Here is a 26,240-nt window from a genome sequence, read left to right as displayed (position 1 = left end):
AAATGGTTTTAAAACATATGCTAATAGTCCTGGGCCTGCAACTACCTGTTTCAAAACACAATTTCCCAGAAACTAAACAGCTTTTAACTGATGCATTTGAGCAGTGTCTGCTGACAGTTCTGCCTTTGTAATTTAAAATTATGTGTATTTTATTGGAAAAAGAGTCTTCTTTGCTGTGCATCAGTCCACAGTGATTTATGAAGGATGAGGACCTCTGTGACAAACACACAGCTTCAGATTACAACTGCCACAATGTTTGCACATGTTGAAATCCAGCAGTTTTGGGAGGCTGCTTTCTGTTGTTGTTGTTTTTTTGGTGGTTTTATTTGTTTGTTTGTTTTTGTTTGTGGTGGGGCTTTGTTTGTTTGTTTGTTGGGGTTTTTGTTTGTTTGTTTTGATTGTTTGATTTTTTTTTTTTTTTTACTTAAATACATTGAGAAATTCAAGAGAAAAGATTAATCTTCTTTGACGGTGTGTTGTGTGAGTTGATTCCATACAGGCAGCCAGGCTAGCGGCGAATCGCAACACCAGGCGATCTCTGTAGTGGAAAGGTAAGGTTCGGGCCAGGACGCTGGTTGCTTTTTCCAGGACACTCCCGCACTTCCCACAAACTCCCACAGGGTGGCAGAGGCAGCTCATGGTAGCAAACTACTTAGTCCGGCTGCAGGTGGAGGAAATCCTGGTAATCTTATATCTGCAAACGTCCAGCTAACTAGCTGTGGGATTGTGGAAAGCCTGCAGTGGCGCTGCCTTTGAGTACCCTCCTCTCTGTGCCCTCTGGACACTCTAACTTCTCCTTGCGGGTACATAACACCCACATTACCCCAGCTATCTTGGGGTAAATTTGGTGTCCAAAATTAAATGTTAACACTGTTTTCTATATAGTATCAAATATTCCTTTCTCCTCGTTAAAGTGTTTTAACTTAACTATTTCCTTACAGTTTGCTTTGTTGCTCTGTGAAAAAATGTCTACAAGTGACTTGGAAAAGGAGTGATAAAGGAAATTTCTTTAAGTTTCTAGCAGAGGAATAGAAAACTTAAAACAGATGCTCTAAGGATGTAGAGAATGCATGAAGGCATTGAATATAGTCTCAAAAGATCTCATATCAACAGGAGTTATTATTGCTGTGCAATGTTGCTGTGTAGTGATATTACAGCACAAAGGAAACTTTTTACGTTGTGAATCTGTACATTAAGTGTATTTTGCACTCTGTGTGAGCTCATCCCTCAATGGTAAAGATCTTAAGGCTTGGGAATATAAAAATTCACTTTCTATCTCTTTTCTAACAGCAGGAAAAGAAGACTTGACATACAGAAAGAGAAAAAGAAATGCACTTGGAAGTGAAATTGGAGCTCCTGAGAGACTGTCTTTAAGACTTCATGATCTTGATCCACAGGCCTGGCTACCACCAAGTGCCTATGAGGACAGTTTGAGAATAAATAGTGAAACTTATTACCACTGTCTTGCGCTAGTAAAAACAGACTGATAATTTCTGCATTTCTTCTTTGGCTGGGAAATGCCTCATCCTTTTTTGGCATCTTCTCTTCTCTCTGCAGCCCTTATCTTAAAGAAATAAGCAGTGATCTGTATTGTGCCCAGGAAGGTCTTCTCTACCTCTGCTACATTGAAGGGAAGGTCTGATCATTCTGTTGGGTTCTTCTCTACACCTGTGAAGTCATAAAGAGCAGAATCTGGACCCGGCCTTGATTTTTTACCAGCTTTGTTCTGTTGTCCCCCACTCCATCTCTCCTTCAGGAGAAAGATGTGTTCATGTTCCTGTCTCCTTGCTCCTGCTACTTGGCCCTCCATCAGGAAGGTAAGGACAAGTTTTCCTCTATCCTACTGAGCCCACTGCCCTTGGAAGGATCATCCTTGTTCCACATAGCAGCAATGATAGAGGGAAAAGACTGAAGAGAACAGGAATGATAAAAGGGTAAAGGAAAAAGATCACATACTTGAGCAAAAATGAGTACAAACCAGCAGAGTACAGAAAAAAAAATAACACCATCAAAATAATACAGAGATACAACAGAGCAGCTAAGGAGAATTTTTGATCTTGCTAGATTTGCATGCTTCATGCGGTTTCCTTACACATGAAATATTTGTGTACCTAATAATGTGACTTACTGATAGCTAAAAAGTTTTATTTCTTTCCATTAGCATATTTTAAGAGTTAAGAACTTGAAAATATTTCTAATTTAGTAATTAGAAAAAAAGGTTGAATCAATCACAATCACAGAATAAGAATATGTTGAGTTGGAAGGGACCCACAAGGATCATTGGGTCCAATTCTTAGCCCTGCACAGGCCATCCCAATAATCACACCATGTGCCTGAGAGCATTGTCCAAAAGCTTTTTGAACTCTATCAGGCTTGGTGCTGTGACCATTTCCCAGGGGAGCCTGTTCCAGTGCCCAAACACCCTCTGAGTGAAGAACCTTTTTCTAATAGCCAACCTAAACCTCCCCTGAATACTTCAGTTCATTCCCTCAGGTCCTGTCACTGGTCATCAGAGAGAAGAGATCAGTGTCTGCTACTCCTCTTCCCCTTACAAGGAAATTGTAGGATGCAAAGAGGTCTCTTCTCAGTCTCCTCCAGTCTGAACAGATCAAGTGACCTCAGCTCCTCCTCATACGAGGTTCCTCTCAAGGACCTTCACCATCTTTTTGGCCCTTCTTTGAATGTTCTCTAATACTTTAATGTCATTTTTATATTGTAGCACCCAAAACTGCCCCCAGCACTCGTGGTGAGGCTGCCCCAGCTCAGACCAGAGCAGGACAATCCCCTCCCTTGCCCAGCTGGCCATGCTGTGCCTGGTGCCCCCCAGGACACACTTGGCCCTCCTGGCTGCCAGGGCACTGCTGACTCATGTTCAACTTGACATTGACCAGGACCCTCAGGTCTAGTGTCTCATTCCCCAGTCTGTATGTACATCTACAGTTGCCCCATCCCATCCCATCCCATCCCATCCCATCCCATCCCATCCCATCCCATCCCATCCCATCCCATCCCATCCCATCCCTTTCCCTTGTTGAACTTCATACAATCGTTGATTGCCCAGTCCTTTAATTTATCAAGGTCTCTGCAGGGCCTTCCTGCCTTCAAGGGAGTCAGCAGCTCCTTCCACTTTTGTATCATCTGCAAACTTACATAATATCCCTTCCAGTCCTGAATCCAAGTAATTTGTGAAGATGTTGAAGAGCGCAAGGCCAAAGATGGAGTCCTGTAGAGCCCTACCAGTGACAGATCGCCAGCTTGATTTCACTGCATTCACTATAGCCCTTTGTACCTGACCCATCACCTATCCATGATGTGTTTATACAGCTGTGTTCTGGATATTTCATCCAGAAGGATCCTGTAAGAGACATTATCAAAAGATATACTGAAATCCAAAATGATTACATCAACTGACTTCCCTTGATCATCTGGGTGGGTTACCTTGTCATAAAAGAAAATCAGATTTGATAAGCAGAACTTTGCTTTCATGAAGCCATGCTGGTTGTGACTCTGTTGTCTTTCAGGTATTTTTCAATACTGCCCAGAATAATTTTCTCCATAACTTTGCCAGGCACTGAAGTGAGACTGATAGGCCTTTAGTTCCTAGGGTTTCCCTTCTTGCCCTTCTTGAAAACTGGGAAAATGTTTGCCAGTCTCCTGTCATCTGGGACCTCTCCAGATTCCCAAGATCATTCAAAAATCAAGAAAGATTTTACAATGACCTAAGCTAGACATGAGGATTCTTGGATGAATCCCACCAAGCCACGTAGATTTGTAGGGATCCAACTGGAGCAGCAGATCCTGCACAGTTTCAGAGTCAACTGGGAGTTGATAATTTTCACAGTCATGATCCTCCAGCTCAGGGTGCTGAGACCCCCTCAATCCATCATCTGTGCTGAAGACAGAGGCAAAGAATGTATTGTTCTGTCCTTGTTTGTGAGGTGACTATTCTCATCCTGTAACAGGACAATGTTATTTTTACACTGCCTATTGTCATTAATGTATTTGAAAAAACTCTTTTTATTGTCCCCCACAGTTCTGGTCAGCTTCAGCTCTGGTTAGGCTTTGGCTGCACACATTTTTTCCCTACAGTGTCAAGCAGCACTTCTAGATGATTCCCACATCACCTGACCATGCATCCATTGAACACCTCTCTTTTTTGCCGTATTTTGAAAGCAAATATCTGACCAGCTCTACTTAATTAACACCATGAGACAGTTTAAGATTCCCTTGTATTCCTGATGCCCATAATACTTAAAACAGCACAGGTATTTCTGGCACTTCTCTGAGTGGGATATCTCCAGAGTACCCTATTCTGCTGAACATCTTTCTGCAAAGAAAGAATCACAGCTCATTTGGACTTGTATGCCAGGTTTTGTTTGCTTGCCTGACAGGCTGATGGTTGATATCTCTTCACCTACAGCATGTTTGCTTTATAGAGACGTATTTGTACTTGATAAATGTGGAAACCCCTGGACTCAGCTACAAAGAGCAGCTGACAAGAGGGGAGGTGTGTTTTAACTGCTGTGATTTAATGGACATTGGGCAATTGAGCAGCTACTAGATGGGATCAGGTAAATATTTTATATTAATAATTACTCTGAACTTCTTGCATTCAGCTAAGAATATGCAGCTGATCATGATATCCTCTTTTTAAGTTCAAATTTTATCATCCCAAAGAATATCTTGAAAATAGCAAAGATAACATGGTCTCTTTGTGCCCAGATCAGGTACCCAGAATTCAAGGGGGAGAATGAGGCACTTCCTCACTTAGCTTAATCTAAAGCTCAATTAACATCTTATACTTTGGATTCTAATTGGGGGCAGGTTCGCCTCAAAAGAGGAGTGAGACAACAACCTTGTGAATTTCTGCACTGGACAGAATGCTCTAAGATTAAAACTATACAAAAATCTCTGCAACTTTTAAGATTTGATTTATTAAAAGAACACAACAGCAACTTTCTCCTAAACTGAGGTACCCAGGACTCTGGCTATGTGTCCTAACAGGGATCTGATGCCACAACGGAATGAGAGCTGAGTGATCTCCAAAATGCCACCCCCATGGGAAGGAGGGCCGGTATGTGGGCCAGGACAAGGTCCAGAGTGATTTATGCTCAGGTGTCTGACCTAAATGACTGGCAGATCAATAGCCAGTTTTTATACTGCAATTTTCCTTGATATATCACTGTGACTGACACCTAAATATTATCACTAGGATAAGTCAGCAGAAGTTTTCTTTAATCTGATTTTATACTGTTTGATACTGATTCATTTTATACTGATTCAAGGCTGCAGGTAGATTTCTTTCAATGAAATATGTGTACCAACTTACAGTGATGCCCAGGAAGCCAGTGCAACAACTGGACTAGCATTACAGCTCAAAGGTAGTTTGGGCTATTACAAGAGGAAAATACCTGAAAGGTCTTTTTGTCATATTTAAAAAGAAATTTGGGAAATATATGTGAAGAGGCAGAAGAGGGGAAGGATGGGAAAACATATTATAAGACCACTAAACCCTTTTATTTACAGTGAAATTCAATGGTTCACTTGATTTGAACTCTTTTCCCATTCAGCGGATGGATGGGAAGGTGGAGATATAAGTGTTTAGCTGATAAGAAATCTCCTTTTCATGCATGAGTGGCTGGGAATGCTGGTCAGAGAACTAAGAATTCTCTTCTGCTTCTTCAGCATTAGCTATTGTGGATGATGGAAATTATGAAGTACAAGGGACTTTGTGTATATGTACAGGCTTTCACATGCATTTTACAATATACAGTCATTTAACTGAAGCAAGAAACAGCAACTATTAAGGAGCATCTGCATAAACTTTGATTTTTCTTTAATTCAGGTAACTGCAAAGATAAGCAGTTAAGATTTTGTTTACGTCTCTAGGCCCAGACATATCTAACCTAACAGGTTCATGCTAAGAAGCTAAAGGGTTTACGTCTCATGTGCAATATATGTGTTTGCAAAACCTGTCACCTTACTGCTTTAGGGGAAATATTTATGAAGTATCAAGGATTAAAATGTTAGTTTGAAAGCAGAAATTACTGCTTGTGCATGAAAAAGTTTTTTGAGACTGCTATGTTCCTTTCAGAAACAAAGTAAACTAGTAATAAGATCAGTTCAAATTTGACTTCTAGTTCCATTGAAGAAGAAAAGTGAAAAATATTTGGAAAATCTGAATTTTTGATTTTAAACTGAGCTGAATGGTCAAATTCAGCTAAATTTAACACAGCAAATATTACAGCAGAAAAAATATTTTGTCCTGTTACATTCAATTTAAATGATAGTACCCAGGTTTGCGGTTTAGTAAAAATTCAGTCCATTTTGAAAGGAAAAGGGGATGCGAATTAGTTGCTAGAAATCACCTCTTTTTTTTAAGACACTGAAATAAAACTCGTTTATTGATAGTGCCACTAGAAGGACAATTGGTGCAGGGCCTCAGTTCAGAGGGGAAAGAAAATAAACTAAAAGCTTTCAAATAGAGAGAAGAGGGGAGAAGAAAAGGATTAAAGAGAAATACTTAACTGATGTGCTTCTGATTTTTCACATTAACTAGGATTTTTACATGTCTCTGACTGCTTCTTATGCAGATATTTTCTTATTGTAAGCAATTTTTCTGTGCCTTAGAGATGCCAACTTTTTGTACAGTGAAAGAAAAAGTGGCTAAAACCAGGAGAGAATATAATGTGAGTGTAAAAGGCTTGTCCAGCATAAGGAATAGCAGTCTGGGCACATTAACTGCCAGGTTAGTTGTCAGGTAGTATGTGGATACCACTTAGATGCAGGGTTATCCAAGTGCATGCACATTTCAAATGGTTGATTTGAAGAGAGATGATTTACTAGCACCTGCCATTATCTGTGTGCTTTCATGTGTAGGCATAAAACTGAGATTACAATTCTGAAAGCCTGGTTTATCTGGACCATCTAGGAATCTGTGGTTTGAGATAGATATGGATAAATGAAGATATACAAATCAAACTGCTTATCTCCTGTTATTTTTAAATATAAAAAAAAAAAAAGAAAATAACAATCTTACTGTTCTGATATAAAGCTAATCACCTAAGCACTTTGAGAACTGGCAGAAGTTTTTTTTTCATAACAGGAAAATACAAAAACAATAGGTAGATAACGTCTAAAATAACTGGTTCCTGCTTGTTTGGAATTGCTAACTCAAAAAGAGAAGTAAAACTCTATCTATTATATGTATTTATATCACTGTGCAGTCTTTTATGCTCACCACTTGACCTATATAGTTCTATGTATGATTTCAGAAAATTAGTGCTTATTATTACAATGCACCTCTTCTCTAAATGAAGGGGAATGTTAGTCATTCCACTCAATAACTGGTTTCATGGTACAGCTGGAATATTAATGCCAGGTATTTAATGAAATACCTGAATAATTTAGGCTTTTATTGAAATGACCATGTAGAGCAGTGAAATCGCATAATAAAATACTTATGCCAGTTGTTGTGGTGAGTGGTTGAAACTCAGTCGTTTCACAGAACAGGTTACACATGATAAGATACATATTTAGGCTCACTCCTATGCAGTTTGCATCTCAGGATGCATCCAATACAGCTAATGGTTGCCTTAGGCCATGCTGCTGAGCCCTACTTCAGTTTCCTGATCCTATTCCCAGCCTCCCTACATTTTAAAGAACACTGGGAGTGGAGAGCTGTTCCATTTGCATCCTACTCCTTCCTTACTCTTTAAGTGGTTACTTTTCAGCTGTATTAACTCTCTCATCCAGCTCAGCTGTACAAGTCTACATACCAGGGAGAGTGGTGGGGTATGGAAATAACTGGAAAGGGATGGCAGCATTCAGATAGTGTCAGGTTGCCAGGATTCTGCACTTCTGCTTCTTTTCACAAGGAAACTTCAAACGTCTTACAAAACAATGCTGTCTGGATTAAATATCCAGGCATCAGTGGACCTTTATAGCTTGGCCACCTGTCTGAAAAGAAAAGAACAGTCCAGACCTTCTGGGCTCTTATACAAATTGTCCAAACCACTTATCCATATTTGTTTGCAGTGTAAAGTGCTGAATTTGTTCTTGCAGCAAGAATATAGTAGGAATAATATCTGTGACAGGAGGGGATGCCTATGAAAAAGAGATATTGCTTTTTTTAAATGGCTTAGGTGTTTTTTTTTTTATTCATTTCAGCATCAAATAACCAACAAAAGCCACCAACTACGTTATTATTTTCCTTCATATCTTAATTATATAGAAACATCAGCACTTTATTTAGTCTTTAATTAACATAATCCAAGTACGAAGTTCAGCCTCAGCAAGGACACAAGGATATTGATTATCTGTCCTTTCCAACAGAGTCAAAAATCACTTCTGTGCTGTGTTTATTAATATATGTTCATAGCTATGGCATTGAAATCTATCAGTGTGATCGACCTTTATTTTCAAGCAGTCAATAGCCATTGACCCATGCAGATAAATTACCATACTGAATTTTGCTGTTGCTTGCTCAGACTCTTATATCAATAATTGACCTACTGGATGCTTATTTTTCTCCCTTCACTGTTACCTATCAAACATATAAAAACATTTCACACAGATTCAAACAAATGTATAAATAAAAAGCAGGTTGCAAATCACTTCACTGTTCTCTGTGCTTGCATGGGGACATGCAGTACCTTTTTTATTTCTACCTTTTGGTGTCAGCAAAACACCCATTTTGCTGGGGAAAAGGGAATAGCAGGAATTGTGTTTCAAATAGATGGTAATTCGGATAAAGAATATGTTGTCCTGTGGCTACAAAAGACATCTCACAGGTTTTGTTGATCCCAGTAAAATCTTTCTGAATGGTCATTATATGAACGACAACATTTTGGTCTTGATTTGTATCTAAACATGGCAATATTTAGATATGGTAACATTGGACTGTTTCCTCTGTCCTCTCAGAGACCTAGAAACCTCTTCAAAATATGAGAGCTTAATCTGGCCTTTCCCATAGATTTAGAGAGTTCAGAAACAAAATCTTACTTAGACCCAGTTCTAGTAATTTAAATCACTTCTGATTTAGAAAATCAAATAGTTTCTTAGACTGAATTCCCATTTTCTTTCTTGTTGCATAAAAAAATATTAAATTGCCAAGGAAGAAATGAATAGCAAAAAATTATATGTCAGCTTGTGTCCTTTGTGTATTTGATTTGAAAAGGGCATGATTTTAGGCAGCTTCAAAACTACGTTCTCTTGCTGTTTCAGAGACAAAGAGGGAGTCTTAGCAATCAGGTGGCCTGTTTCTTACTTGTGAGGAGCAACATGTACGTTGAGGGATGCACTTCCAATGCATGTTTTGTGCCACTGAGCTGGAAAATCTCTGACATTTAGTTTTAGCCTGTTTCCCCTAAAATTACTGTTTGGAGACAGAATGTAAATTTAATATAAAAACATTGTGCTTTTTGTGTCCAATGGGATTATTATTAAATTACATGATTCTACAGAGGCAGCTTTAAGTTATTCCCATCTTTCCTCTTTTTTTTTTCTCCAGTCCCATATAAATGTAATTTATTAAGTCTAGGAGGATCTATATGTATATATCTGTATGTGTATATGTATATATATCCATAGTGGCTGTACTTACAGTAGAGGGTTTTTTAAAAGCAGTATTATGGTTTTGAAGCTAAGCCTCTGTTGGTCAGGGCCCTGAGGCTGCAATGGTCCTGATCATCCTCTCCAGAGACAATCCCCCACCTTTACATCTGAGCTCTACTTAATTTCATCCAAGGGCCAGCAGTCCTGGCTAAAATACAGTGTAAGTGTGCCTGTCTTTGCTTCCTGAATCAAACTTGGACTTGTATCATGGCCTTGCTGTCTGTCCTGTCTTCAGCCTTATCTCCTGCTGATTCTTTCAAAAGAATTTTGAACAAAGATTTTCGCCAGGGACAGAGGACTTGGTGGGGGAACCAGAAGCCTGTTAATCTTGTGGCTGTGCAAGACTGATGAGCAATGGCAAGAGTTCAAGAAGGTGAAGGTCATGCTTCTGAGACCTGGAACAATTGATCCTTGTATGGAACTCAGTGTGTGGGCCTTGGTGCAGAGATACACAACAGACCTTGGGTGGGAAATGTACCACCAAGCAAACCAGCTTGTACTCCTTGGACCCTGGGGCTGCTCTCCTCTGTTGGAAAAGAACATGTACTGATGCATTCCTAAGCTCTTCATTCTTGGCAAAGGAACCCGATGCATATATATCCAGAGACAATCCTTCAGTGTGTTCCCTTTCCCACTCAACACTTGGAGTTTCCTCTGGAAATGTTCTACACTGCCATCCTGGTATGTGCTTTATGTTCTTTAAATGCTTTCATGCGTGAAAGGAAGGATGCGTGCAAGACTTTTTGTGGCATCAAATTGCTCAGCTCAGAGGAGAGATAAGCACTGCTGATCTGCGACTTCAAGATCTGTTATATTTTCTAAAGTTATTCCTCTGGTACTTTGAGAGTGGTTTCCTTGTGTGGAGACTAACCAAGTCAAAATCTGCCCATTTAATTTCCACCCCTTATTCCTGCTGCAAAGTCAGCTGCACGTGAAGCCTTACCCTGGGAGTAGAGCCACCCTAGGGTTTTCTGACACAATTCTGCTGTGCATCCCTTCTCCCTTCTGTGCATGCAGTGGTTAATGAGCTGATGAAGTGATCATCATGTTCCACAAAGCAGTACTGCAGATCCCATCTCTGGCCATCAAACAGTAACAGTGGCAAGACAGTGGGATGCAAGGCAGACTGACAGCGAAGGTGGCCTGAGTGGCAGGAGTCAGGAGATACTGGGCTGCACAGAACAGTAGTCATTCACCTAAATGCAGGAGCTCTTGAAATTTCATAGTAGGATGTCAAAGACAAGGACCTGCCACAGCCAACTGTGAGTGCCAGATTTAGGGCATCCCAAGGACCCCAGTCCAGATTTATCTTCTGGGCTTTATATCTGATGCATAGCATCTCATCAACAAGGACTTCAGGAAGGTCACACTCTTTGTCCTTTTCCTTCAAGAAAAGGAGGCATTGAAAATTGAGCAATGATTCATTCAATGTGTCCTGCAGTAGTTGCTGCAGCCATGGGATTAAGGTTACCCTGCTGCATCTACCTTGTAATCAATATAGTTTCAACTGAGAGTGAGTAGGTGGGAATGTTTCCATAATGAAGAGAACTTCAGCAGTGTTGTACCTCTGAAGTGGGTGTTCTTTCTTCTAAACAATTAAAAGTAGAGTACAGGATTCCAAATCCTGTCATCTTTGGTCCTATAACAAAAGACAGAGGAGAAATAAACAGGCCTGATATACAGATATTCTATCTCATCTTTGCAGAGATTATTCCTCAATTTGAAAGCAGGGTATTTAATAGAGAGTAGCTATCTGGAAGTCTGCTCACTTACTGTACAAAAAGAGTAAAATTAGAAAAGAAAAAAAAAAAAGTTTAAAGTGAAGTGTTGATTCAGTGTGATTTTTTAAAAATTTTCCTGTGCAGAGCCAAGAGCTGGATTCAATGATTGTTATGGTTCCCTTCCAACTCAGGGTATTCTATGTTTCTATGATTCAAGTAATTATGATAAGACAAAGACTAATACAGTAAAAAGAATAATTTAGTAATTGTAGTCATGTTTATTACTGTACAATAAAATATTATGGTGGTATATAATTCTAAAGGTGAAAAGTAATGGGGTTTTTTTGAGATTTGTGCTTGTCAGTGGGAGTGTCAGTGGGATTGTCAGGAGATAATTGTACTTGCAGTAGCCAAGGCAATTAATAGTAACAAATTGTCTTACTTCATTAGGATTTTTTTAATGCTACAACTTATGGTCTTCTAGCACTTTTCTTGCAAAAATCAGTGGAAATTTGCACAGTGAACTTTAATAGACTTGGTTATATCTTTGGAGGATAAAACCCTCTGCTTGTTTCCTTGTTTTCCTTATCTGCAGTCACCTCTCTTATCTCTCACAATCAGTGTTAGAGGCTTTTATGTCAGCAGCTTAAATCCTTCCCTTCAGAAATGAACATGAACTAGCAAAGTGGTTTTGGGTGTTTGTCATGCAAAATATCTTAGTGAATTACTCTGGTTGTATGGATTGCCTGTAGATTACACACCTGTGCAAACCACAGTTTAATGTGGTGTATTAATGTACTAACAATGTACTAATCTATTAAATAAATAGTGAAATGCTGTTATTCTACTTTAAGTGGCTTATGGAGTTAAGTAACACAGCCTTTTAGGAAGTTTGCATAATAGAGGCTTTTCCCTCTTTGGCAAAACTCAAGTGAATATTGTCCTTTTAGTCGGTAATGGTGGTAGGAAATAACCATGTTTATATGAAGTAAATGTGATATGGTCATGGGCACAGTACAAGTCACAATTTGTTTTATACTTCACTCAAATATTTGTGAAGGAAATAGGTCTGGTATTTGCTTAGCCCAGTAGCTGAGGAAACCTGGTGGGAGGGATATCAGCAAACACTGCTGTCCTTTCAGATGAACTGTGCCATCTCAAGAGATTGCAAGTGATCAGGTCCTCCATTTGTGCTTCATCTGAAAGACTGTTTCTAGTAGTTGAGTACATTTGTGTACAAGATATTGACTAAAAGCAGGTCTGAAAGGCAGAGCAAAAGAGAATCGATTTAGATGAGAGAGAATTTCTTACAGGTTCACCACTGGGCCAATTGCTTTTGTCTGTACTAGGCTTCCTTTGGAGATTTCCTGTAAAAGAAATAAACAAAATTCATTCTCACCACTAACTTAATATAATTCAAGATGTACTTTATACTCTTTGCAGTAGAAACAATTGGGTGTTCTAATCATTGTAAGTACTGTATAATTAGTCTTCCAAATGAATGTTTCCACTTATCAGGATGACTAAATAACCTGTTGAGTAAAATTCTTAATTTACATAACTAAAAGCCAATAACGGTTTCATGTCCCTTTATCTGATTATATTCTGATTTTATATCCACATTTCGTTGGCCACCTGCCAATCTCTAAAAGATAAGAGGTAATTAGAACCAGTGATAGTACACTATTGTTATACTTTTTACAGCACAGATGCGGTTGGGTGTTATTATCATATCTGGTACAATTTTGTGGATAATATCATTATGTCTCTGCTGACCATAAATTGAATTGGAAATGTGAATCAATTGAAAGTGCATTTTAATCTCTGGATCGTAATATATTTTGTTTAACATAATGGTACTTCAAAGTTCTAACAGAATATGTTAGTCTGTGTGCAGACGGCAAAATCACTGTTGCCTCTGTTCTGAATACACATATATTTGTACAGTATGTTTTTCACTCTTTTTATTTAACTACTCTGCAAAATACCATTTAAAGTATACCAAAGTAGTGAAAATAAATATGAAGTACTAATTATTTCTATTCTGACTCCTATATTGCATTTCACATGGATCAGGTGACCATACAGCACCATAATAAAAAATAAATTGCCTCAAGTAATAAAATTGTTTACATTTAACCATTTCTTAACAATGACTGTTGGACAACCTTATTTCAGTGTTGGGTTTCAGTGTAGTACCAAGGGGGTTTGAGATTTATGCTTTTTAGTTTTTTCTTACTTCACCTTCTACAAATAAAACACATAATAAACCTTGAAATAAAGCAGATTATTCTGTAGAAAGAAGTGTAAGTGTGCATTAGGAAAGAGATGGAGAAAATAAAGAACTTCTTTGAATAATAGCTAATCCCAGGCACAATTTCCTTGATATGTTCAACACAGATAATCTCCAATATATCAGAGTCAAATGTTCCATCACCTCCCCTGCTGATGAATCTGATCTGTATCCTGGATTCTGAAGCAGTAAAAGCATATTGTAAAAATTCATGCTATTTCCTAAAATATCATTTTGGAATCAATTGCTTAATTGATTTCGACTTCTGACAAGTCCAAATTGACCGAAATGGCTAATTGTCCCCATCTCTTAATAAATTCATTCTTGTTACAAATATTCTAATAACTTAGTTGTATTGGGTTACTTATAAATTAAGCTTTTAAATTTTTAAATAACTTTGGAGTTGGTTTGTCCTGAAGTTCTACTTCTTCTCTGGTTTGAGAGAATCATATCTCCCTTTTTCCCTGATGAGACTAAAAGTCCTAAATTATATGTGAAATTTCTGTCCTTGGTTACTTCCATCACTTTAAATCAGTCCACGGCTTTGCTCACTTGAACTGCAGAATACAATATAGCAGTAATGGTCAATAACTAGGACTGCCTTTATTTGTTTTCTGGATTAGTATTGTTTCTCCTCTCTCTGTATCAGTCTCTTTTAAAATTCTGTTCACTATTGCTGCATACTTTCTAATTTTAGATTTCCTATTCCCATTTTTTATGTTTTTGAAAGCATAGAAGGACTGTCCACACTGTGTATCACAGCAGACATTGGTGGTACTCCTTTCTTGCTGAATTCACTCTTCATGTCTTGTTCTGCCTTTCTTAAAAAGCTGACAAAGTACTCTTTGATAATAAAGATTAAAAAATTGGTGTTAACTGGGCTTCAAAAACATATTCTACTTTCTTTAACAATTTTGGCATTCTACAGTGGAGGGTAAAAACACCTTTAAAATTTTCAGCCCCTGGGACAGAAGTAGGTCAGTTGTCAGTTCACATCCATTTTACAAAATAGCATACATTTGATCATTCTGTGTGGAGTAAAAGCTGAATTTGCATGAGCTCTGGCAAAGAACCAAAACCAGGATTATAATTTCATAATCTCACTTCAGTGTGCATAGATGTGTCTTTTCCTACTGTAAGGAAAAATGGAGCTGTGAACTTTACACTGTGACTAAGAAAAGCCATAAAGAGTGGGGTACAAATTTTTTACTTTAAAAATTTTACAGAAAGGAGAGGAGGCTAGAATTGTCACTATAATCAGTTTTCTGTCACATATTTGCTATGTTATGGGGAAAAAGGTATTTTATGTCACTTAATCAGGTTTGGGAGGTCAAAGTACCAGCATTTGCTTTAGATGCAGCACAAAGCTTATATAGGATTGAATTTTTAATAATAGAACTAATGTGCAGGAGAAAACTTGAGGAAAATCTATCTGGAGTAAGACTCAGAAAGACACATTTGCAAGTATGAGAATGGAAGATTGTGGATGTAGAAAGGAGATAGAAGTATACTGCTTATGAAGAGCTTACATGGAAGTTATGCCACTGTGTTAAAACAAAAATACATAAATGCTAGCAGCTCCTTGAGGTAGATTAGGAAACAATTATTTGAACTGTGATAAATTGCTATGGATGACCTGGTATTTCAATTGACCATAGCAATTGGTGCATCAGCTTCTGGGGAAAAAAAAGTATAGGGAAGGAAAAGGAAAAAAAAAAAAAAGGAAAAAAACCCAAACAAAAGAACAAAACTCAAATTGCCAAATATCAATCTGATCTGCATGATCAGAAGGGTATGTTAATGAGCAATAACCTGTACTGCTTCAAAGGCCATTTCTGCAAGGTATCCTGCAGAAGCATGTTCTATAACTAATGGTGATCAGATGTCAATTTAAATAAAAATAAATAAATAAACAAACAGTACATTATAATTTTTAATGAGTTGACAGTTTGTTTTACAAAATAAAGACTTTTTTTTTTTCCTGGATATTTCACAGGGGTGCAATTAACACATCTTTACTTGACTGTATATGGGAAATGTTAAACAAGGCTGGAATGGATTTTCCATCATTCTTCCACATTGGAGGGACACTTTCTCATGTAATTTGTTCATTTGTTGGTCTGGTTAAACAACTTATCTAGAGAGATTCATAGTCAAGGAATTATTCTTTCCCTTTATTATGCAGAGGATTTGTAGCAGGGGAGACTTGTATATTTTATTCTCTTTTCTTTGCTTACCTCAGATAAATGCACCTAACCAATTGCTATACATCCCGTTAAATTCCTTCTGGTAATAACCTGGCTTCTCCTTGAAGATGTCATAAGATTTTTCATTGTGGTTAATCACATTGGTAACTCTGTTCCTATTTTAAGTTGTTTTCTTTGCCTATGCTATTCTGCTTTTCTTTTACTTCACAATTAATTTTATCTCATTTTCTTCTCTTCCTAGACAAGCTTTTTCCTATTATTATCCCTTTAGATTTTTATGTTCCATATCAAAATCAAAATTTGTTATAGCCTCTCATATCAATGTTCACTTACATAACATTCCTTATTGACCCATGCTCTTCTTTTAGACAGTTTGGCTGATATGTTTTGTCCTGCAGAATTCTAGCATGAAACTTTTCTATTCTCTTCCCATGACTGTAGCTGATCCCCTAACTTTTTATCCCTTCTTTACCCATAGGCTATGACTTTGTGTTTGATCTTCTTTCTTTTAGCATTTAAACTGTTTGCACTTTAATTTGGGCTTTTTCCAGTTGAACACTTTGGTCCTTTTTTTTTCCCTTCATCCTGTAATCGTGTGTGATCTGATATTTAACATTCCCAAGTGTCTAATTAACCTCCCTTTTACAGATTTATGCCTCCTTATGGCTGCATTTTCTGCTGCTGATGCTGTCCATATGCACACATGTGGCTCTCATACTCAGGTTTTTGAAGTTTAGGTGTGCAACACATTCCTGATTTGTACCTGCCACCCTTGGTTTTGCATATGAATGAGCTTATTCAAAACCAATTATATGCTAGAACATTTTGTATATAATACTTCTCAGTTTGTTTCAGCTACTATGTGTATCCAGGCTAAGGGTAGCAACTTGCATTAAGTTTTCTCTCCATTCCCAAAGGTAAAGTGCAAATCTTCTTGGTAACTCATATTCTTGGATAGATGAAGATTTTTATTTTGTCTTTCTATTATGTAGAGAAAGTCCTCATGTTGTACTGAGCTGCTGTAGTGACATAGCCCAAATATTTTATTCTGCCTTTGGAAGAGAGAATGTTTCGAAGAAAGAGTTTTAATGATGATTTTCTTAGAGAATTTGAAATTTCTGTTGGAAATTACTTTTTGGTAAGAAACACAATTTGGGACAGACAGGACTTTCCAATGGCTTGGCAGTTTTGAAATTGGGAGATTATAATGGCTGTTTAACAGCATTCCCTCCTCTGAACCTTTGTGTAAGCGTACAAAGGGATAGATGGGATTTTTAGGTGCTTAAAGCTTGTAATCAGCTCACAAAGGAACTTGATCTTCTTCATGGTGAAGATTCTGTTCTCTTGTCTATAGCAAAATGAAGTACCTGACTCTTTCAGCCACTGCCCATTTGTGTATTACAGCTTATTTATCCACTTTTTTTTGGGTGGGGTGTTTGTTTGTTTGTTTTCCTGAAGTCCCCATGCCTGTAGCTCCTAAAGTCTTTCTATGAATTGTGGTTCAGGTTTGAAGACCTATGGTGAGTGGTTCATCGTGATGTTTTTTTCAATGTCACCCTCAGTTTAGTGGGAGTGAAAGCAGTGGCAAACTTTTCTCTGCCATTGTGCTGGTGCACAGAGAGTTCTGAAAGAAATAATTTGCTTATGCTGATTGTGCCAGTCTAGCCAAGAATTCTGGTGTAAACCTTGTATATTAGACTTAGAAAATATTTAGAGCCCATATGTCTGTTTTCGCCTCCATTTTTGAAACTGGTTTACAAATCTTCATTCTTTCATGGAGAGGTCAGGAAATTGCTATCCAGACACAGTCTTTATTGCACCAGGCTGATCTAGTTTAGCTTTCTTCATCCATACTTGTCAACCCGTGGTTTAATTTGGCTTTTTAGACCCCTATTGTGATCAGTGACATTGCCTATTTTCTCAGTGGTTTAAATAGACCGTGAGAGAACTTGAAGAAACCTCCTATATTAAGAAATTAGCTAGAGGGTAGAAAAGGGGCCAATGGTTCAAGGGAGACACCAGAAGGCTTCCTGAAAAAGAAAGCTGTGTGCTTGTAATATGTTTCTGTGCTAACTGCTAGTTTTAGGTGAATCTGATGGCAGAACTTTCACTAAATCTTCTTGTGTGATGAGAGCTGAATTTAAATATGATGTGGAACCTGCTTAGATATAAGCTTCCTATCCGTTGATTATCATATTGCACAATGGCTTTAACAAACAAATGCGGTATTCTCAGTGATTCTGTTCAAGATATCCTGCTAAATCAGGGAAAATAACAACAAATTGTGGTGATTGACCCTATTGCTGACATGTCTGTCCTCTGAGGATGACTTTAAATGGCACATTTCAAAAGAATACCTAAAAATTGTCTTCATTCTCTAGAGTTATTCTACTAAATAACATGTCACACTTTCCCTACATGGGGTGAATGCTTAAAAGAGGTGCTGAACCTGCTTATGCTTTCTGAAGACAAGCAGCAATATTCCTTGCTGTCTCAAGTGGCAATCTGCTGGTGCTTTCAACTATGGTGTGAAAATATTTTGCTTGCAAACCTTTGTGTGGCATTAATGAGATCACCTAATTATTAAGTCCCTCTTAACATCCTCACAGCATACTCCTGCTTAAGGGATTTTGCAACGAAATACAAGTTAGGGAAAGGATTTTTTTACAAAAACATTTGCAAATGTAATTCAAGGTTCTTAACTTGCAATTACTGGTACTGTAAAAGAAAGAAACTTGTTTGGGGGTTTGAGGGGGGTTTTGTTTGCTTATTTTTTAAGTTTTTATTAGCAATCTCATGAAAAAAATCTTTGCTCCAATTTTCACTCAATACTCAGTCCTGCTGAAGACCTTCTCTTATGACATGATAGTAGCTCTGCAACAAATTATTCTTACTGCCTGTTTGTCACAGATTTCTGACTTATGTTATATCTTCTTGATGAGAAAAGGCACCAATCCTAAAACTTCTACTGAAGTTTCATTGTTAAAAGTAACATTTTTCATGGTTTCACTCCTCTTTATTAAAACACTTGAATTGTGACATTACATTTAAACTGAAGAACTTGTAACATATACCAGAAGTCTGAGTCATAAAGGTTGAGATCATTATCCCCACCGTGAGTGAGACTTTGAAAAATCTAAAAATCACATGTTGAAGGTGAAGTGTAATAAAGAAAACTATCACTGTAGTGGGATACTTCTCTTTGATGTAAATATTTAATATGTATGAAGAGCCTTGGCCTTCTCCCAGCAGTGCACACAAAGAGGAGTGTTCCTAGTAATTTACCCTACAGAGCTTCGGAGAAGATTGACTGCACTGTCCACGTAACAATTTGTGTATTGCTATTCTCCCTGGGCGGTACAAGCAAAAATTATCTCTTGTTTATCTTAGGCTGCAAGATTAAAATTAAAATATGTGTCAGTGGAAAGGCGATTGATAGTTCTGGTGTGCTCAGGACTGATTAATTTCTTGCAGACCACGCATAGTTGCCATTATTTCTACTGTGTAGAATGGGACTCTTCATAGCTGCCTAAGGGGCTTGGAGATTTGCATAAAGTCAGTGGCACCTAGGTCTCCAAATGCTCGAGGACAAATGGAAAATCAGGGAAAAAAAAGAAATATAAGAAGTTTTCTCCAATGGAATATGCAGAAGATGCTCAGGTAATGTAGGGCAGTTCTACAAGGAGAGAAATCACCTTTTGGAGCAATAGCTGAGTGAATTAACTCATTTGGAGATCCTTTTTTTTAATCTTCACATAGCTAATCTTATATGGAAGGAACTATCCCATGTGAAGTCTGATGGCATACAAGGCAATAGCAAAAGAGTCCTCTGTTATGAGTACTGAGAAAGAAGCAGTGATTTCTCCTATTTCCTAATGTTTCAAGGTGCTCTCAGGATTTAGGTTAATAGTAAGATAGTACCATATAAAGAAAAAACAATTACAAAGAGAATAAGTGCTTATATTGTATTATTATTAAGGCAGAGATAAAGTGCAGGTTTTTGTAATTCATTCTTTTAATTTATGCATTCTCTTTGATTATAGAGGCATAATTAAGATGGGTAATTACAAACCCTGTGTTTCCTAGTAATATATTCATGCAGTAGTAGCTATAGTGTTTTACAATATCAAGCTCATATGTAAAACAAATTATCTATTTAGTTGGAATGATATCATTAGAGCCAAATTAAATTCTCTGATAAGTACAACTATTCATTAGTTGGCTGCACATTATCTAAGAGCCACTTGCATCTCAGCAACAAAGTTGGAATATTATCCTATCCTGCATACATTTGCTCTCAAAAGCATAATACACAAGTTTAACTAGATCAGTTGAGACCATTTTGGTTTTCGATTTCCTAATTAACTTGAATTAAATTGCTGCTGACACATCTGTCTTAAAGTTGGTTTCACTGAGTTTCTGATCTGCTGTAAAGTCTCTTTCTTAGGGAAAGGTTTGTTTCTGAAATGCAAAAAGGAAAAGGAGTTTTAAATAGGCAGCTGGGTGAGTTCCTCTTGAATCAATTGATTTGTGCTGTTTAATTTTAAAATGCACTTTTAATAGTATATTAGGTGCTGAACATGCTGGAGAGATGTCTTCAGGCATTTAAATCAAAATAAATAAAATATTGACTAAGCTGAACTCAGTAGTTCACTTTATTAAACCAAAGAGCCATGTGCCAATTTCAAACATTGCATTTGTAGGGACTTATTTCAGTTCAAATTAATGTTTAAAATTCTCCATTTTAAATTGATTTGGAGCAAATTTTTCGTGCAAGGACAAAATCTGAGAGGTGCTATTAGACTAATCTGAAACCTGCAGAATGATTTTTCTTTAGCACTGTGATTTTCTCTGCTATCTTCCAGGTTCATGGTACTCAATACAGTTTTTTCATGGGCCAGTTTCAAGGGAAAGGTAAGAAAAGTAAGGTACTGATTCTCTGTCCATAGCACAGTAGAAGAAACATGCTTCTCTCAGTTCTTTTATTCATAAAGTCAAGGTAGGATCCTGCCCACCTGTACCTGTCCTGGTTAATGACTTTGGCATGTAAATTTTAAAACAGCTATAAAAATAATGGAAGAATACTTCCTTTTTATAGTTTCAGTGTTTCATACCAATGGCCTGTGCCACACCCTGATGCAGAATTCCAGATCAATAAGACAGTACAGGAGTTGAGGTATCTCCTGTCAATCTGAGTAGGAAGGTTCATCCAGAAGACTCCAGTTTCCAGTGATTTACTGGGTAAGAAAAACCATCAGGGTGGCTGAGCCCAGAGAGTTGTGGTGAATGGAGTTAAACCCAGCTGGCAGCTGGTCACAAATGGTGTTCCCCAGAACTTAGCACTGGGGCCAGAGCTGTTTAATATCTTTATCAACAATCTGGACAAAGAGATTGAGTGCATCTTCAGTTTACAGATCACACCAAATTGGATGGGAGTGTTGATTTGCTGGATGGGCAGGAAGGCTCTCCAGGGGGATCCGGACAGGCTGGATCAATAGACCAAGGTTAAACAAGGTGAAGTGTCACATCCTGCACTTGGGTCACAAGAACTCCATGCAGCACGACAGGCTGGGGCAAGAGTGGCTGGAAAGCCTGGTGGGAAAAGACCTGGGTGTGCTGGTTGACAGAAGCTGAACATGAGCCAGTGTATGCCCAGGTGGCCAAAAAGGCCAAGGGCATCCTGGCTTGTTGTGGCCAGCAGGAGCATGGCAGTGATTGTCCCCCTATACTGCACACTCACGAGGTTGTGCCTGAAATCCTGCGTCCAATTCTGGGCCCCTCACAGCAAGGAGGATCTTGAGGGGCTGGAGCACGTCCATAGAAGGGCATTGGAGCTGGCAAAGGATCTGAAGCACAGGTCTGAGGACAAGTGACTGAGACAGTTTGGGTAATTCAGTCTGGAGAAAGGGAGGCTATGAGAAGACCTCATTGCACAACTACCTGAAAGGAGGTAGGGATCAGTGTCATTGCAATAAGAGGAAGTGACCTCAAGTTATTCCAGGGAAGGTTCAGATTGGATATTAAGCAAAATATCACCATGGAAAGAGTTTTTATATGTATCTATAGTTTTATAATCATTTGGCATTCTTGCCATTTACGCATTGGGAACATGTTTATAGACTGCTTTTCATATTGGTTAAGTCTGCTGATTTGAATACTAGTATTACTTTGTTTCAGTGAGAACTGGTATGTATAAGTGATTTGAGGCAAAGAAAAATACTTTAATCTGTTTCTGGCTTTTTCTGATTTAAAGACTTATAATATCTACAGTAGCAAAAGCATCATTGCTTATTTCTTAATAATTCATTGTTACTCTTATCCATTAACATATACCTGAAGATAATATGTAATAATATGGTAAATATGGTCTGTTTCTGAGATAATGTTAGAATTCAGGGCCAAGGAGAAAAAAAGTTGTTTTTTCCTCTAATTAGGCTCAGCTCCTGTTTTAGAATAGTTTGCAATAAAGCAAATTCATTGTAATTGAAAGACATTTTCACAGTAATAAGCAGACCAGAAACACCCTTCTACAGTGGTTCAGATTTGTTTGGCATAAATAGCACTGGCCTATATATTTTTTTTTTTTAAGTATAAAGTGTCACTGCTATGATCCTCCAGGAGCCTGTAGCTTTGAGCTAGATTTCCTACACCTTTTTAAAAGTGAAGTTTCCAGTCACTGAGATCAAATATATAAACTAGAAAAGCAAACTTCTTAAAGGGTAGTAAAAATACAAAGTGAGTTGGAAATAAAATAGGCTTATAAGCCTATTTCTTTCTCCAGTTCTGGGTTCTTTCAGAGTGAATCCTTTTCTTTAGTTTTGCTTTCAACCCAGTAAATTGGGGCCTTTCTAAATCACAGCAATTGGTATACAACCTAACTTGGGTCCCTAGGAGAAGCCCTATTTTCTCTCCCTCTGAAGTCTGACTCTGCATGCCCACTGTTAAATGATGAATATTCTGGCCTCTGCTTGGTGAAGACTCCCTGCCAGCTCTCTCCCATATTATATCATTCCTTCCTCTTCTGCCAGCATCCATACTTCTTTCTTGAGCAACCACTTAGGGAGCAAATTTTTTAAACCTTTTTAAGATCCAGGTCACCTACTGCATGCATTTCCCTTTTGAAATCTGAGCTTTTGTCCTGTGTACTAAACATCTGAATTCTGTTGTCAAATACTGGAGTTTTTATCCCCTATGCAAAGGATCCATCTACCTTTAAGTCTTTTGTTTTCTGACAGCATGCCAACCAGGCCAGAGTTAAATGAACCACCACCAATGTGTCTGATACCAGGAACACAGATTATTTTATGATCACATGACTATAAGAGAGTAAAAATTGTGCTGAGTTTTTGTAAGGAAGGTAAAATGCTCTAGCAGCCTTAGCATCCCAGTTGTTTTGATGCATTTTGTGCTGGCTAGAGAGTTGCCTGTGAACTAACATAAGGCTAGAAAATGCAAGATCATAAGTGCCAGAATCTTATACAAGAGAAATTCATGAGAAGAAGGGCCAGAATTGTCCATAGCCAGAATTTTCAGAGCCCTCACCTGAGATCTGGAAGGCCAAGATTAAAGTCTGTTCCAACATGTCAGTAACAAACTTCCCATCAGAAAAAGAAGGTGGAAATTAATAATGCTGTGTGGTCTTCATCTTCCCTGAAGTCCTTACCAGAACTGTTCTTTAACTTTTTGGTTCTTTTCCTCTTCCTGACTTACATATTAGTCTGAGGGTTATAGTAAGAAGTAACTTATGTGTGGTAGGCCACAAGGAGAATGTTTTTACTTGATCACTGTGGTCATCAATATATAGTGCAAACATTTCCCAGAGTTGGAGGGCACGGAATAAAAGCCAAGTCCATATTTCAATGTTTTAGTGTAGTAAGCTTTTTTTACCTCTTGTTTGAAATCAGCAAGGACAACAGCAACGATGCTGTGCCCAAAAGAAGCAGCTTCCTTCCTTAATAATACTGGTATTGTCCTCTTTCTTTCTCTTTAAAACTGAATCTTGCAACTACAAATACAAATCAGTTCCATAACAGTAATATAATCTGCAGGTTAGGCTGACTGATAGCATTTTACTGTTGGGGTGGAGGTAGATGTTAGAAATCATTAATTATTTAGGACTATGCATTTCAATTACCAAAAAAAGTCTGTTCCATTCCTACTGTAGTAATTCTCACCAAATGTGAGAATACACATAGTAATCATCAAATGTTTGGAGTTTTCTTGGTCCAAATATATGGCATTTGCACCTTACAGATGTAGTGAGAAATGATGCTCATAAGAGGATAAGAATGTATTAAAAACAAGTTACATATATCTGAAAATGGCAGATAAGATATAATTGAAAGACAGTTTGAAGTGGAATTAAATGAGGGAAATACCAGGAATAGACTGAGTTTGTTTCCCTCACTCTAGATCATGCTTGTTAACCACATTTGCAAATATGGACTATTTAGCATAGGTGGTTACCCAAGTCAAAATTGTCCAACTGAAGAAAGGCCAAGATCCAAAAAAAAGTCCTGTATGAATGTTTCACTCCACTCATTCTTAGAGTTTAAGCTTGAAAACTATTTCTCTATGAGCTGTGAGTTGTACCTGTGTGTGCTGGTCCCTACCCCAATATGCTGCATAGCAACAGCACATAGTATTTTATGGATACTTTTGATGTTGCAGACCCATGCCAGAGTGAGCAGAGAATGCTTCTACCAGTGACCAAAAATATGACTGCACGTGCTTAAATTTAGGTAGGTAACCTTGACATTTTGTCTAGGTTTTTACCAAAGTTAATTTACACAGTAAGACAGCATTCCCATTTAACTAGATCAGCTTAATACTTATGTTAATATCACACATTTAAGTGTTATTTACTACAACATTTTCCATTAATAAGATTTATTAGTAGGTAGTAAACAATTTCCATCTCTGGCTTCATTAAGGAAAAAAATATATATGTCCAGTGGGGAGGACAGTATAAAGGAGATAGTTAAAAAAGGTTGGAATCTGGAAGATTCAATTTAGTCTACATTTCCACACTTGATACTTTCCCCAGATATTTGTTTGCAGAGTACATAAGAGATAAAGTATTGTCCCAGTGTCTGAGTACCTCATCACAGGAGGGTTTGGTCTGGTCAGTCAGCTGAAGCACAAGTCACCAAAGAGACCAAAGGTGAAGCTGATCTTTTGATCTGTGCATTATCTTGTCTGAGTCTGTGTGTATAGAGACAATAGACCCAGTGAAAGCAGGGACCAATCTCTCCTCTTGTGCTGAGGCGTGTTAATATCCCAGGAAGCAGTAGAAGAAAGAGAACCTGCTTTGCTGATAGGAGCTCTCTGTCCTACTGTGCTAAACTGAGATTTCAGATGAGAAAGAAAGATGAAAGCAGATGGTGATCCAATCCAGACAAGGATTTTGGAGAGGTCATATCTCCTTAGAGTTGCCATGGTACCTATTCAGTAAGCATACATCTGAATTGTGGTAATTAAATATGACAAAATTATTGAGGACCAGTAAGTTTATAGAAACCCTTTTCTGGTTGCAGGTTGATTACATTTTGGATTTTTCTACTGTTTACAAGACTTCACCAAATAGTCTGCTCAAACAGTTTTCAGTGTGATAATTTTCTTTAGTCTGTTTTTTTCTGATTGCTGGCTTTTCTTTGCATCCAGGGTTTATAGTTGTTTCAGCTTGGATGTCTGAAACTTGTAAAGAAAAACAGTCAGTGGTGGACAATATGAGCAGCAAATATCCTTGTTCCCATGTTAGCAGGGCCAAAAGTATATTCACATAAAACTTTCTTAAAATAAATCTCTCTTCTCTTTATAAAGTTAATTTTGAAATAGATAGTCAAGTACAGAGCTTTAAAATTATGCACATTTATAGAACACTTTATTAACTGGTACTGGGGCTGTCCCAATTTTAGGACTTGGGAGTCTCCTGGGTTGGGTTAAGAATTCTCAGAATGGTGACTCTGAATTTGTCTTGTTTGTGCTGTCTACCCACACTTTTAAATCTTACCACTTCTCTCAGGCAAAATCAGAGGTGATTTGATCTATAGAATTCTTTTGGGAGAGGGATAAGAGAAAGCTCATACATTCTGAAAGAATCTGAGCTAAAATGATTAGCATGCGATACAAAAAGGATGCCTGTGAGTTTTTCCTCTATTTTTATATTCTTCCTCACAAAAATGGAGTGCACACTATATAGATTTATAAGCTTTTGTATTATTAGTTTTACTTGCATATGCAATCATATCCCTGTGGGTAGCTTCTATAAATATTGTTTAGTTTTTCTACACCTCTCCAATTATTTAATCTGAAAGCACTGGATTTATTCAATTTATGATAAAATATGTCAGCTGAGGATTTGGCTGTACTACCTCATTCTGGTTAAGGAGGCTAGATTAATTA

The 26,240-nt window shown here is 37.7% G+C and overlaps 1 long non-coding RNA gene across 1 annotated transcript; it reads left to right on the top strand.

The window, feature by feature from the left end:
* Nucleotides 1-1,728: 1,728 nt before the first annotated feature.
* Nucleotides 1,729-25,282, top strand: LOC128810046 (uncharacterized). Its single transcript, XR_008437916.1, has 5 exons — nt 1,729-1,817; nt 20,702-20,750; nt 20,935-21,077; nt 24,507-24,577; nt 24,883-25,282. It is a non-coding gene; the product is annotated as an uncharacterized LOC128810046 (long non-coding RNA).
* The last annotated feature ends 958 nt before the right edge of the window (nt 25,283-26,240 follow it).

The sequence above is a fragment of the Vidua macroura genome, chromosome 1 (assembly GCF_024509145.1).
Source record: "Vidua macroura isolate BioBank_ID:100142 chromosome 1, ASM2450914v1, whole genome shotgun sequence".
Lineage (NCBI taxonomy): Eukaryota > Metazoa > Chordata > Aves > Passeriformes > Viduidae > Vidua > Vidua macroura.
Note: the sequence above shows the minus strand (reverse complement) of the source record. Positions and strands in the feature narration are given on the sequence as shown.